The sequence below is a fragment of the Vicugna pacos genome, chromosome 11, assembly GCF_048564905.1.
Source record: "Vicugna pacos chromosome 11, VicPac4, whole genome shotgun sequence".
NCBI classification, from domain to species: Eukaryota; Metazoa; Chordata; class Mammalia; order Artiodactyla; family Camelidae; genus Vicugna; species Vicugna pacos.
In genome coordinates, this window is record NC_132997.1 from 101,198,087 (window position 1) to 101,213,191 (window position 15,105).

At 57.7% G+C, this 15,105-nt stretch overlaps 1 protein-coding gene across 1 annotated transcript in view; it reads left to right on the top strand.

Moving 5' to 3' along the window:
* Positions 1 to 13,079, top strand: part of JAKMIP3 (Janus kinase and microtubule interacting protein 3) — an 80,039-nt gene extending 66,960 nt beyond the window's left edge. The window contains exon 23 of the mRNA XM_072972137.1: positions 10,628 to 13,079. The gene's annotated coding sequence lies outside the window, so the exon portion shown is untranslated. The remainder of the gene's footprint in view (positions 1 to 10,627) is intronic.
* Positions 13,080 to 15,105: the final 2,026 nt, after the last annotated feature.

Consider the following 15,105-nt stretch of genomic DNA (forward strand, 5'->3'; position numbering starts at 1 on the left):
CAGGACGGAGGCCGGGGATCGGGTGCTCTATCGCGAGCTGCTCTTTCTAAGCGGAATTTGCTCGGCGAGGGCGCTCATGTGGGACGCCGTTGGGCTCTGAGGGGTGAGCAATGGTGTTTTCCCAGTCTGTAGGGTGTGAAGTTGGCCACGTCCACAAGGACTGTCTCAGGGGGGCTGCAGGGGGCTCCCAGGGAGATGCGCTGCCGTGGAGAGAAGGGAGCGGAGCGGACGCTAGAGCCTGGGAGGGGGACCACACCACTGCTCACAGGGGCCTCGCGCACACTCCCCTTCCACGTGGCGGGTCTGGGTGCCTGTTCCTTGAGGGGGCTCTTCTTGAGGAATGGCATGTGGTTAACCCAGCGCGGGGCTCAGACACAGCAGAGTCTGCTCCTGTGTTTGCAGGGGTGCGTGAGCACGGCCTTGGGCGAGAAAGAGCTCTACAGGCTGGATCTGGAGGGGGCCAGTCCCCGCCTTGGTCCATCTGTGGGCCCTCCAACCCCAACACGCTCTTCGAGGCCTGGTCCCTGGACTCAGGGGCACCTCCTGGAATCTGCATGGAGGTCCTTGGGCTGCACTGTGTTGTGTTGAGGAAAGTGCGGAACACACCCCGCTGCCTCTCTGATGGGCAAGGATAGTCCACAGGCATGGCCTGGCCTCAAAAGGCACCTGCGGCCGGTGAGGGACAGTGAATGCTGTATGTCACCGTGGCAATGCTGGTATCAAAATGCACTGCCCAGAGTCCCTGAAGGGCCCCCGGGGGTTGGCACTGTCCCTGCAGCCTTCCCCCGATGAGCCAGCTCGTGGCTCCGTGGCCTGCCTGGCGTGTGCGGGGAGCAGCAGCCTGCCCGGGCTTGGCAGGACGCTCCGTGCCCCAGAGCCGCAGGCAAGTCACACCTGTGGAGGGGAGCCAGGGCCAGGTAAGGAGCGGGGAGCAGGAGAGCGGGGCGGGAGGCACAGCCCCTCCACACCGCCTGGGCCACCTGCAGGGCCTGGATGCTAATGGACGCCCCCTTGAACAGAGCCATTTTGTGGGTCTGGAGCCCCAGAGATGACTTGGACCAGCTTCTGCTCCCGGGGTGCTCACACTGGGGAGGCCGGGCTGGGGCCAGCGGGCATCACCATGCGACGGGGACAGACCTGTGCTGCCCGGCCCAGCTCAGGGCTGGCGGGGGGCGGCAGCCGGCTCCCAGACCAAGCACCACAGCCTGGGTGCCGAGTCAGACGCTCTCACAGAGCCCCACAGAGAAGCACGTTTTCCCTCCACCGGGCGCGGCCTCCAGGCATCGGGGAGAGAGCTCTCGAACACTGGCCAAAGTGGGACAGCATTGCGCGAAGCAGTTGGCGCCCAGCTGCCCTCACCCCAGGCAGAAGTAACAGCCCCGACGTTCAGGGAGGGCGGCCCTGCGGCCTCCGCTCCCGCCGGGGAGCTGCGGCCTCACTGGGCGACAGGACGCCTTGCGCTTGTTTGCTCAGTCAGGTGAGGAGAGGCGGAAAGCCACTGCGGCCGCTTTGTGGGGACGCAGTGCTGGGGGCTGTCGGGCTGCAGCCAGAGGGCGGCTCATGGGAGACGGGCCGCTCTTGCCCCTTTCAGGGGCGTGTCCACTGCGCCCCGGCTTGTCAGTCTCCAGGGTGGGTGTGAGGCTGTCAGGAAAGAGCTGCCGTCTAAACCTGGGGTCTTTTGTGTACCCTCCCTCCTCCCAGCCCAGGACCACCGGCCGCATCCCCGTGGAGCACAGGGGCCCCCGCAGCCTGGGCAGCCGCACCTGGGCTGTGGGGCTTCCTCTGCCCCAGAGACGAGGGTGGGAGCGGCTGGTCCCCTCCACGTCTGGTGCGGCACAGGAAGTCACCAGCTTCCTAAGCAAGCACCTCCCGTCTCCCCATGAGCTTTTAAAGAGCTTTTGGTTCTAAAATAGTTTCAGACTTAAAATCGCAGAGACAGTGTGAAGCTCCTGCGCACCTTGCGCCCGGCTTCCCCCGACGTCGTGTCTCGCACAGTCACAGCGCACTTTCATAGCTCCGCTCGTCCACCCGCTCCGCTCAGGCGGGCGTTTCTGCTCCGGGGCCCCGCACGAAGTTGAGTCCTTCTCCTGGTCCCTCTCTGTCGGCCACAGTGTTCTCAGCTTTCCTCGCCACCCTGGCGCTTGGCACCTTGGCAGGTGCTGGCCAGCTGTTTTGTGGGGCGCCCTTCAGTGTGGTTTGGCCGCTGCGCTGGCGCGGTGGTACTGAGGTCGCGCGGTCTCAGGAGGCGCCCGGGGCGGCGCGCCGTCTGAGTGTGTCTGGTGGGCGCAGCCGGGCGTGCACAGGCTTTCTGCCTCTGATGTGGACCTCGATCAGGGTTCTGCCGAGTTCTCCAGGGAAAGGTGCCGCTTGTCGCCAAGCAGTGGACTGGGAAGGGACACTTGAAGACCACGCGATCCCCTGAACCTCCTTAAGCATTTGCCCGACGGCGTCGCCAGGTGTCGGTGGGTCTTCCCTGCGACGGTGGTCACGCCTGCTCGCGCGGTGACTTCCCGCCTCACGTCCCTCCTGTGCTGTTAGGGGCTTTCTCTGGAGAAGGCCTGCCCCCTTCTCTCGTTTCTTTCTCTCTCTCTCCAGCTATTTGTATCAGCGTGGACTCATGGATATCTAATTTAATCTGTGGGTTATAATCCAACACCATCTGTATTTTCCTGCCCGGATTTTTCCAGCTTAAGCCATCGAGCTTTCCGTGGGGTTGGCTCGCGTCCTCTGAGCCCCGTCTATTCCTCTGGCCCTTCCTTGCCGTCCGTTCCTGCGGGGTGCTCGGGCGTCCTGTTTTCCCCGCCCCGAGCCTGCGAGCAGCCGCTTCTCCAGGGCTCTCTGGTTCCCTCTGCTGGAGAGTGGTGTCCAGGAACCAGCGTCTCTGGGCGCGGGGTGTGCTCACTGCTGTGGGGTGGATGGTTTCTAGCCCCAGGGGCAGAGCCTGGAAGTGTTCCCCTGGGCGCTAATGCACGCACACCACTCTTCCTGGTGTCTTTCTGTGTCTAATCGTGTCCTCTGCCACCTCTCACCTGTCTGTCTGTCACTTGTCTACATATCACCTATCTGTTGTCTACCTTTGTGCTTATCCGTCATCTGTCATCCATCATCCATCCACCCATCCATCCATCTGTCCATCTGTCTGTTATCTGTGTGTCTATTATGAAAGCATGAGTTCGTAAGGATGCCTCCAGTTCCAGGCTAACAATTCGAGACTCATTCCAGCCTCCCCATTTCCTCGTCTGTGACTCCGTTCACGGGGACGTGGCTCTCGCCATGTAAATGGTGTTATTGTTTGCTCAGTCCTGGTGTCCACACACAGGAGTTTCAGAAGAGCTAGCCCCTACACCCTGGGGAGCCAGCTGCCCAGCTAGGGGACCGTGGAGCGCAGTCCCTTGTCCTCAGCCTGATGGTCTCCGAGTGTAGTTCTCGGGGATGACCTGGGTCACGTTGTCCACCTGCAGTCACTCAGGTTTGTTCATTACAGCTGGGTTTCCTTTCGGGCCTCCCCTACAGGGTGCATTTTTTAAAATTTTCACAGTAAAGTTCCTGTTTGTGGTGTGCAGTCTGTGGGTTTTGACACACGTGTCCACCACAGTCGTGGTCCAGGGCAGTGCCATCGCCCCCAACCCCTCTGCCTTGCTCCACAGTCCCCTGTCCCCAGCCCCACCCTCCCCAGCCCTGGTTTGTTCCCTCCTTTGAGTTTTGCCGTTTCCAAGTCTTGTAAGTGGAAAATACGGCGCGTACGTTCCGTACGTAGCTTCGGGGTCTGGCTTTGTTCACGTTGTAGCCGAACGCATGGAGGGCCCCCGGGGTTTTGTAGCTCGTCCCTTTGTGCCCAGTTGTTTCCGTTGTGTGGATGTACGACGCTTATCCACATGTGTCTGCTGGTTTCTCACTTGGGGCAACTGTGAGTCAAACTGCTGTAAACATTCATGCACAGGTGTTTGTGTCAATACAGGTTTCCATTTTTCAGATGAATACGTAGGCTTGGTAAGTGTGTTTGACACAAAACTGTTTCCTCGGTGGCTGTGTGTTTTGCATTCCCACCAGCAAAGTATGAGCGTTCTTGTTGTCCGCGTCTGCACCCACACTCGACATCACCGGTCTTTTCTGGCTGGGGCGGGCGTCCAGTCTAATAGGGGCGCAGAGGCATACTGTTCTGGTTGTAATCTGTATTCCGCTCATGCCTCATGATGTTGGGCGTCTTTTAATGTGTTGATTTTCAGCCCACATATCTTCTTTGGTGAAGTGTCTGTTCAAGTTGTTTGCCTCATTTTAAATTAGATTTTTGCTTTCTTCTTATTGAGTACTAAGACTTCTTTACACATTCCAGGTACGTGCCTTGGTCAGATATATGATCCCAAAGTATTGTCTCTACGTCTTTCTTTATTTTGTCGTTTTATTCCTTCTCTCTCTCTCTCTCTTATTTTTCAGTAAGATCTTTTTTGTTTAAAGGCTGCTTTTGTTGTGGGGGTAGATAATTAGGTTTATTTGTTTATTTTTAGAGAAGGTGCTGAGGATTGAACCCAGGACCTCATGTGTGCTAAGCTCGTGCTCTACCCCTGAGCTGTAGCCTCCCCTCTGTCTTTCTGTTCTCTTAAGAGTATCCTTTGAAGAGAATTTCTTAAATTTTGATAAAGTCTCATTCGTTAGAGACTTGAGAAAACTGCCTGACCCAAAGTCAGAAATATTTTCTCCCGTGTCTCCTGGGATTGTGTGACTTCACGTCTCACGTTTTTATCCACGACCCATCAGGAGTTCATTTTGCAGTCGCTGCACGTTTCACATTTTGGTCAAAGCACATTTTTTTTTTTTTTGACACGTAGTTGCCCCTCCCCGCCCCCCCCCCCCCACGGTAAAGAACTCTGTCTTTTTTATTTAAATGCCTTCTGTTTGGCTGGACCAAGTGCCCCCTCCTCAGCCTGGCTGGGGTGCCCTCACTGTCTCCGAGTCACCTCACCCTGGGAGGCGGCGGAGGTGCTGCTGTTCGCTGGTGTCCTCTGAGCTGGCTCCCGGCTGCCTGGTCCCCACCGGATCCTGGGGCTGGGGCTGGTCTCCAGGGACCCCGCCTGCCCCGCTCGGGGTCTGGAAGCTGAAGAGGTGGGAGATTAACTGTCAGCAGATCCAGATTTACAGCTCCTGGTGGAGCAGGTGCTGAGTGCAGATGAGCACCCCCGGTCCCCAGGAGCCTGGGCTGTGATGGCTTCTGCCGCGCCGAGACCCGGCGGCCAGAAGTGACGGCGGTGCGGTCAGTCGTGAGATTCAGGCATGCGCTGCTCCCGCCCAGCGTCCGTCTGAGTTAAGGGGCATTGTGCATATGTGGAGGAGGGACCTTCCTGTAAAAATGGTTGTCACCTTCTCCATCATAACCCGAGGAGATTTGCTTTGTAATTTCTGTGTGTTTTATGTTTAAGAAAAAGAACAAAAGGTGAGCCGTTATTATGTTCCTTGTAGAAGGTTCACCCGAGCGTGAAAACCAGCTGCTCGAGGCCCTTCTTCCCGGCTCGGGGACAGCTCTCCTGTCCATCCTAGGAGCAGGGACAGGTGGTGGCACCCGCCTCCCCCTGACGCACAAGGGGCCCTGTCAGGGCCGCGGCGGCAGCCTGGGCTCCAGCCCCAAGTGGGAGGAGGAGGGGCTCATGATGGGGTCAGATGGGTGCTTGGCTGATGGCAAGTGACAAGCCCAAGCCAGGGAGCCAGGATGGCCACACGGGCGTGGAGCCCCGCGGCCCCTGTTGCCCCCTCATGGCTCCTCATTCTTCTTCATCTTTGTTCCCTGGGGGCACAGAATTGCGTTCATCTTGACACTGGCTCAGGCCACCCTCTTGCCACTGGGCTCGGAGCGGCCCACTTGGTAAATCTGCTTTTTGCAACATCTCTGGACACGCTGGCTGCTAGCCGCTCAGCCCCTCCCACCGCCGCCCCTCCCCCAGGAGCCCGCTGCCTCTGGCCCCAGGGCGGCGGCCCGTGCAGAGTGTGTAGCGGACTCGTGTGTCTAAAAGGGCTAATTGTCCCTGCTTTTAAGTCCCCATAAGCGACGACGCGCCGTGCGCCTTCTGCACGCACCCCCCGCACGTGGCGGCGCCGTGCCGAGCGCCGTCCTGCGACCTGCGCGTCCGCGCCTCCGCGCCCGTGCCTGCTGCTCCGCGCCTCTGGTGGACGTGGGGCGTTTGCTTTTGTGACGGGCGCTTCGCGAACGAACGTTCTCGTGACGTCTGTCAGTGCGCCGGGGCGGGGGTTTCTCCTGGGTTTCCGCGTGGGGTCGGCTGAGGGCCGACGCTCAGCCTCCGGCGATGGGGATCAGCTCTTCCAGTTCTCGGCAGCTTTGGGGCGACTTTTGCTCTATGTTCGGGGCTCTGTGTTTACCTTATGGCAAGACCTTTTGTCTAGTATGACTCTAGGAGGCTTGCACGCAGTCTCAGACAGAAGTGGGCTCACCGTCCGTCCCAGGCCCTGCTGTCTAGTCTGTCCTGTCCAGCCAGGAGCTCCCGAGCTGCGGCCAGCTGTCTATTGCCTGTAATGTCACCATCTTGATGAAGGCAGTAAAGGGTCCTTTTACTGGCATGGTCACGAGGCCACTGACACCAGATGCCACTGTTGGAGAAGTCAGTGTCAGCAGAGATGCTGGACACCCGCTTCCAGGGCTGTGTGAGCAGCTCCTGGCAGCCAAGTGAGGAAATAAGCAACCAATGGAAGGCAGGCAGGAAGTGTGAGCCCAGGTGTGTGCCCGTGCGCACGTCCGTGCACTGGGCCATGGGTGTGCGGGTCTGGGCCGTGCGTGTGCGGCTGTGCATCTGGGTGCGTGTGTGCGGGTCTGGGCCGTGCGTGTGCGGCTGTGCATCTGGGTGCGTGTGTGCGGGTCTGGGCCGTGCGTGTGCGGCTGTGCATCTGGGTGCGTGTGTGCGGGTCTGGGCCGTGCGTGTGCGGCTGTGCATCTGGGTGCGTGTGTGCGGGTCTGGGCCGTGCGTGTGCGGCTGTGCATCTGGGTGCTTGTGTGCGGGTCTGGGCCGTGCGTGTGCGGCTGTGCATCTGGGTGCGTGTGTGCGGGTCTGGGCCGTGCGTGTGCGGCTGTGCATCTGGGTGCGTGTGTGCGGGTCTGGACTGTGGGGTTGGGCACGTGTGACCAGGGGAAGTCCTGGAGCCTGGGCAGTGGGCTCTGCGCCCACACCAGCCAGGGGACTTAGAGCATGTGAACGAGGACAAGCCGCCCTCCTTTCTGGGAGGGACAGGGCTTAGCTGGCCTCTCCATGCCCTTCTGGCCGTGACTCTGATGGCATGGCCCTGACCGTGCTGACTTCTGGGCTGAGGAGGATGTGGTGAGGCCCTGGGTGCTCAGACAGCTGGAGGCAGGAAGCCCACTCCGTGCCGGCTGCAGCCGGTCCTCACACTGGTAACACAGGACAGAAGTTTCCCGCCCTGCCCTCTCCTCTGGAACTGCCGCCGCCCTGGGCCCTGACCTCCAGGCACGGCCCCTCCCTGGCCTGGTCCTCCTGGTACCCAGGACAGAAACGCGTGGGGGCCGTGGGGGTGAAGACATGGCCCCACCCAGCAGCGGCGCCTTCGTCACCCTGTGCTGGCACCCTGCGCCCTTCGGAGCCTCAGGGGCGCCAGTCCCCTCGTGTCCCGCTGAGAGCCCGGAGGCGAGCCCGTGGCCGGGTCAGCAAGGTCTCGGCCTTTGGTGGCCCTGGCTATGTGGCCTGTCTGTGCCTGCTATGTTAGTTTCAGGGGTACAGCGTAGTGCTTCAGCTGTACGTGTGTGTCATGTATGTGTCAACTTATATATATCTATACTTTTTCAGATTCTTTTTTATTATAGGTTATTACAAAATATTGAATATAGTTCCTTGTGCTGTACAGTAGGTCCTTGTTGTTTATGTATTTTATATATAGTAGTTTGTATCTGCTAATCCCAGACTCCTAATTTATCCCTCCCCTAACTTACCCTTTGGTAACCATAAGTTTGTTTTCTATGTCTGTGAGTCTGCTTCTGTTTTGTAAATAAGTTCATTTGTATCATTTTTTTTATTTCACATGAGTGATACCATATGATATTATCATTCTCTGGCTGACTTGCTTCATTTTGTGTGATGATCTCCAGGTCCATCCATGTTGTTACAAATGGCATTATTTTATTCTTTTTCATGGCTGAGTAGTATTCCGTTGTATACGTATGCCACATCTTTATCCAATGTCTGAATTTTCTTAAAGTGACCCCTGATCCACTCTGGGATTTTCAGGCCCTCCGAGCCCCCTCCCAGCAGTGTCCACAGCCTCTGTCAGGTTGGTTACTTGTGTTAGAGGTAGCTCAGGGGACTTGGCAGCCACAAGGTGGAAAAGACAGCTGTGGAGTTAGACAAGTCTAGGTTGGTCCTCCGGCTGCCTTCTCTTAGCCGTGTGGCACCAACAGGTGAATTGACCTATGCCCACCTCGGCCCCCTCCTCTACAGGGGGTTGCCTCCTTCATGTGGGAGAGGTTAATCAGGTAATACATTTGCGGCAGGGTTCTGCAGAGAAACAGAACCAACGGGCTGGTGTGTGTCTGTCTGTCTGTCCCTCTGTCTTTCCATGTCTGTCCATGTAAAGATAGGGAGTGATGATAACAAACTGGCTTACACGTTTGTGGAAACAGCAATATCACAATCTGTGGTCTGCAGGCTGGAGACCCAGACCCAGCAGGGCCCATGTTTCTGTCCAAGTCTGACAGCAGGTTTCCCCTCTTGCTCAGCCTTTTTGTTCTGTTCTGGCCTTCAGCTAATGGGACGAGGCCCACCTGCACTGGGGAGGGCCATGTGCTTTACTCAACTGTCGACTCAAATGCTAGTCCTACCTGGAAGTACCCTCACAGGCACACTCAGGACAAGTCTGGGCAAACGTGTCCTGGTCGAGTTGACCCACAAAATTAACCGTCGCAGCATTCAGGGGCCCTGAGGGAACGTCCTCACGCGCGACCAGCTCCACAGACATGGCTGCTGCCTTTATTACGTGCTCACCGGCGGCCGCAGAGTCAAAGTCAGGAGGAGGAGGCCCTGGGTAGACCCCGTGCGAGCGTGGACAGCCTGGACTGAGTGGGCCATCCCCGCATCTGTGCGAGGGGCTGGGAGAAGTGCCTGGGAGGCGGCCCAGAGTCGGGGGCCTGGCGGCAGCCCCGTCACCATCTGCAGGGGTGATGGAAATACCCTGGGAGAGCTGAGAGGCGCGGGAAGCTGGGCTGGGCCTGAGCAAGACCATCTGCTTCCTGATACAGCCCCCCGAATTGGAGGTTTAGGGGAAAATGACCTTGGCCCCAGGCTGGTTTATCGTTGCCGTTTGTTTCTGTTGGGTTTGAAAATGTTTGGCCGCACTGTCCCCGAGTCATAACCTGTATGTGGAAAGGTTCTGTTCTAGCCCGTTCTCTGTTGCCCTGTAAGCTGATCACGTGTGTGTTTGTGGGCATTACGTTGAGAGCCTGGGGCCAGGACGTAGGGGTGGTGTTTGGGGCAGAGAGCAAAGATCTGGGCGCAAGGCTTCACCCCGGCCCAGTGCCTGCGGGATTGTGCCCTCGCCCATCTGGACCTCCGTCCAGCCCACCCTGTGTGAGGACCCGGCTTTCCTTGTTTCGTGTGCGTTTCTGGAAACCCCGTGAGGCCCTGTGGGCTCCCCATGGCGCCCACTGTCTGCAGCTTCCGACCCCAGGAAGGAGCCAGTCTCCCTTGCCGGCTGCCTTCTGTTTCCCAACAGTGGGGTCCCCGTGGGAATTCCCAGCCCAAACACAGCCGACGGGGGCTGTTCCTCGGGCTCTGTGTTGATGCCACTCAGAACGCCGTTTCCTGATCCATATGCACGGGCGCATTTGCATGTGTTACCGTCGGGCGTCACCCAGGCGAGTTCTGCCTCTGCAGCGTTTCACGAGCGTCTGACGTCTTCGTGCCTGTTGGGCTGGGCGCCAGCCTAAAAGCACCCCTGCTGCCAGCTGGGCCGTGGTCCAGCCAGATGCCCTCTTGGCCTCTCATCCCTCCTCTGTCCGTCTGGGACTGCGGAACGAACCCACTTCATGACTTTCATTATCAACTTCTTCCTCCCTTTACACTTTCTCACCAGCCTCAGTGAAGCCCCGTCTGTGGTTCTTGGTGTCCACCCCCATCAAAACATCACCCCATCACAGGGCGGTCATTCACCAGACCGCACTCCACTGGGCTTGGAGCGGGTCGGGGCCTCCAGCTGCACCACCACCAGCCGTGAGCTCCCTCCCTGTCCTGCGTCCCTCCTCCCACACGATGTCCATCCTCGTCTCCATCAGCTCACCACCCTCTCCCCTCTCAGACTGCGGGCTCCGGATGAGCTGAGCGTGATTATGTGTCCGGCTTGCTCACCGTGGAATCCCCAGTGAGGGCTTCCATACACACTCAGGTAGCATCTGGCCCCCGACACACATTCAAATAAATATTTGCCACGTGAATGACCCAGCAAGTGGACAGATGTGCTCAGGGAGCACGGCTTGAGCCACTGTAACCCGGCTGTCCCCTTGCAGGGTCGGCACCCGGTCAACACTCTGCCCCTGGGTGCTTCTCCAGACCTTCCCCACTGGCAGTCCTCACAAGCCTCGGACTGCTCACACTAACAGGAAGCGTCTGTCTTCACTCTTTTTCAGAGAGGAAGCAGCACATCGATGAAGCCCGTCTTGAGCGTGATTTCCGTCCCCGCCGAGCACTGGTCCACAGCCCAGGAACGTCTCCCCGCGCTGGAACGCAGCCTGGCTCAGGGGTGGAGGTGATTCTTCTGTTGACCTCGCACCCTTGGTGATCTAAGGTTGTGCTCTCAGTGCTGAATTTGCAAGGGGTGTGCGTGCGTGTGAGTGTGTGTGTGCAGGCATGAGTCTGGGTGTGTGCCTGCACGCATGTGTATGCAATCAGAAGATGACGCAGAGCATTTAGCTCTTTTGAGGCACTTAGAACTTGGCCTGCTGGGTGGTGAGACGTGCAACCAGGTGAGAATGCAGCAGACAACACTGTCTAAAAGAAACGCAGGCTGCATGACCCAGTGGCCAGAGGGAGGCAGGACTGTGGTGTCTGGACGCGTTAGGTTCATTTTATATTCGTGTCGGAAGAAATGTTCTGCTCTGGTGCAGATGACAGTGGCGGCCAGACCAGGCTTCACTCCTGAGGGTGAGTTGGGAGAAAGCTTATAGGATTAGGCAGATACGCTTTTCTCTGGTGGGTACGGGTTTTCTGCTGGGCAGTGCACTGTTAGTCAACACTTGTCCAACAAGGACGCATGCTTTCTGTTGTCATGAAAGCCACAGCTACTTACGCACTTGGACAAGATCGGGGCCAGTTCCCCACTTCTCCAGCTGAGCTTGATGTCAGGGTTTGGAGCTCAAGTTCGAAATCTTGTTTACTCCTTCCTGCACACTTTTGTCTTGTTCTAATGACTGCATCCTCTTGACACACTTGTGCTCAGAACGAACGGCAAACAACAGTCTTGCATTAATAAAAGCTGCCACAGAGCCGCGGGTGAACTCCCAGGTCGGAGTCTGATGGACTGAGTGATGCAGGCATCCAGAAACACTGTGTAGCTCCAAGCACTCCTGGGGGCCTGCCCTCCTCTGCTGGAGCTCCCAGGCCCCGTGTGCACCCGCACAGGAGCAGCAGCTGGGCAGGCTGGCCGATTTGGATCAAAAAAATGTGCATTTGAAGCCCAGATTCACATCCCTCACGTTTACTTGGGTCATCATGGTTGTGCATGTTGTACGTACGTCTGGAGTACTTCATGCGCCTCCCCACACACCCTAGGCACTCTTTACCACAGCTTTGCAATTCTTCAAAAAAGGCAAATTCTCCGGGAAAGAGAAGCATGTAAATATGTACCAGATGCTTATGAAGCTGCTGTTTGTATGTGTAGAGGATGTGCGCTGGAAGGGGCAATGGCTCCGTGAGTGTTTTAAGCAGCAGTCCACGCACCGCTCTGCACTGGGCACTGCGCTCCCCCGAGCGCACACTGGCTGCAACGCCACTCCTTCCCGTTGGACATTACTGCTCTTGCCCACATTTCACGGGCCCCTTGTTTTCACCTGATTATAAAATCCAGCATTTCAGGACTCGGCTTTTACAAAGAAAGAAGAAACACAGGCAAATAAGAGCATCGGTCACTGATTCCTGCTGGTCCAGTGAGCGTCTGAAGAATTCAGCTGTTCTGGAATAACGTGCATTTTCTAAACCCTCGAGTGTACCTTTTATTCAAAACCAGTGGGCTGGATCGAGTTTCCCGCAAGCATTTGGGCGCCTCTTACTCTGGCTCTTCAAACAGGGGAAGTGTGTGTGAATGCATCACTCCCTAATGGAGCAAGGAGAGGGACCCTGAAAGGTGGAAAGGCAGAACCAGACGTGGACATGTGCACAGCATCACCGTTACCACCGTCTCACTGTGTGCACCACACCCACACCACCACCAATGCTTTCATTTGTCTAAGCTAGAAATCCCTGTAAACTGCAGCTTCCTTGCTGACACGGATGTGTGTGCACCTCGTTTCCATGGCTTAGAGCTCCAGTTGCTGCAGGACTGTGGCTCTTCCTTCAAGTGCTCTGCCCTCGAGGAACCTGTAGCCTTCAGGACACCCGAGTGCCTTACACGGCTCGTGAACACCAACGCCGGCAGCCGGAGGGAGGGTGCGCTGGGAGTGGAGGCGTTGTGACATTAGTCTACACTGACCATCGCTGCGTCACTGAAACCTTCAGATGGCTTGTGTGTCTTAACACGGTGATGGATTTATGTTTAGGCTCAGGAAAATCAAGCTGTAAGTAGGTGTATCAAATTATATATTTGCTTACTGTATATTTTTGGAAAGCTTTATTGTAAATTGATGCAAAACGTACAAGGACTTGTTTTCTCACGGCTTTGTGTTCTGAGGCAGCTTCTTAGTAACCACACTTAACAGTATTCAGAGGCCTGAAACAGGTTTGTATGGTGACCAGTCACAAACTTTTACACATATTTTTGTATTGTGGTTCCTATGATATATACCAGAGAATTTTTACTCATTTGTAAATTATTGTGCAGTTTTTAATAAAAAGTTGTTTTAAATCTTAGAATATTAAAAAAGATTCTCCCCCTCACAAAGTATTAAAGTTTGGACTTACGGGCTGTGTTAGCCACTTCTGTGTTCTGTGTCCACTCGCTGAATGACAGTTTCTTCTTTCACACCAGAAAGGGAACCTGGGCCTTCTGCACGCTGGGGAGGGGGAGCCAGGTGCCGCACATACAGCCTCATCAGGCTGGTGAGTCAGGGAAGGTCACCTGGGGAGCAGGCTCTGCAGTCAGAGGCACTGGCAGCACCTGGCTGAGGTCAGCCGCCAGGGAGGCCCGTGCCCGTAGCTGTGTAGCAGGTGAGAATCAAGAGAGAAACGTCTGCTGGCTGAGGACAGTGAGAGAACTTCTGCGAATGAATAACACTTGGCAACAGATTTCACTTGCAGTGACCCCACACAGGTGAGTAAAGGCTGTTTGATGGATCTCTTCAGGGAAGTGGAAACGAGGTAGGACTGGGACCAGGGGAGGAGAAGGTTGCTGACTTAGTTCTTGTGCCCAGCCAGGACCCCCATTGACTCCCATTGTCCCCACTTATGCTTTGAAATTCAGGCTGTACTAACAACGCAAAGGCTGGTTTTCCTTAAAATCTAATCTCTTCAGAGCTGGATAGAGCGATGGCATCGCCCTGTGACTCTGGGCGGGCTGAGGATCCTACCGTGTCTCGAGGGCCAAACCTTGAACTTGTTTTTGAGCGTGGTCAGGAGCAGCTCGCATTCCGCCTACCCCCTACCCCGCGCCCCTCTCTTTCAACTCTCAAACGTTTCAGACTCAGAACTTCCTTGCCTGATGTAGAATTGCCCACGGGCCTGGAAATGTGGCTTGAGTTCAGATAGACTGGTTCCTTCAGCGCTTGCTCCCTGCCGGCACTTCTTCAAGTTGAACAGGAGGTCGGAACCCCCATCCGCCCAGAGGGCAAGCCTCGGCGCTGGGACGGGGAGCGCTGCCTCCGCCCAGACCCCGCGCGTTCAGCACTCGCTGCGTGGACAGCGCCGGCTCCGCGCGGACGCCCGGCGGGCCCGGGGGTGGGGGGTGCGGGCGGGGGATGCAGCCGGGTAGGGGAGGGAGTGCGAGGCCCAGGTCCGCCTGGCCACGCGCACCCCGCAGACCGCGCCACAGGAGGCTGCAGGACCGGCCGCGCCTCGCTTGCTCCCGCCATGGCAGCACGGCAGCCCACGGAGGTTCTGCCCGCTTGCCTGCGGACGCGGGGCGCAGGCAGCCCCCGGGCCCGGCCCAAGCTCGGCGGAGTCTTCCGCTGCGTGGAGGACGCTTTTGAGAACAAGACACTGCAGCTGGACGCGCTGGGAAGCGGCCGCCGGGGTCCGCGAGCAGGAGAGCCCTACAGCTGGCCACGCGGCGACCCGGAGGGACCCGGCGAGCCAGACAGACACGGCCCAGAGGCTGCGGCAAGTCTCCCAGAGAGGTCCAGCGCGGCCCAGGCCCGCGGCCAACCGCAGGTAGTGGTCGCAGTGCAGAGAGGGGCCGGCATAGGGGCCAGTGAGAGGGGGATGCGGGCCCGGACTCCTCGACACGCTGAATACCCATGACGGGAGGCCACTGGGGGCACGGACCAGGGGCTCGTACTCTTGCACAACCACCTAGCTCCTCCAAGGGGACGCAAGGGCCCGTGGCGGGGCCTTCCTCTCCCTGACTGGCCGAGTCTGGGCCTGAACTCTATCATGCACCGCCTTCCTCAGGCCCCGCCCTAAGGTCCTGACTCTCCTGCCCTGGTTCTGCTTCTCTGGTCCGTCCCAGGCCTTGAGGAGCTGTCTCTTTCTCTGTGTCTCTCTGGGTCTCTTTCTGTCCCTTCTGTGTCTCTCCAACCTCCCTCTGTCCCTCAAGTTTCCCGGAGCTGGCCCTGGAGCAGCCTCACAATGAGGCGTCTCCACTGCCGGTCCCCGGCCAGCCTGGAGTTCCAATCCCTGCCCTGGGCCAGCCTCGAAGGAGCTAGGCTTTGACCTGACACATCTTTCCAGACAGAGTCCAGCTTCCGGAGCGCATAAGCCTGGACTTGAGATTGGATTCAATCCCCGTGGCCTTTGGTGC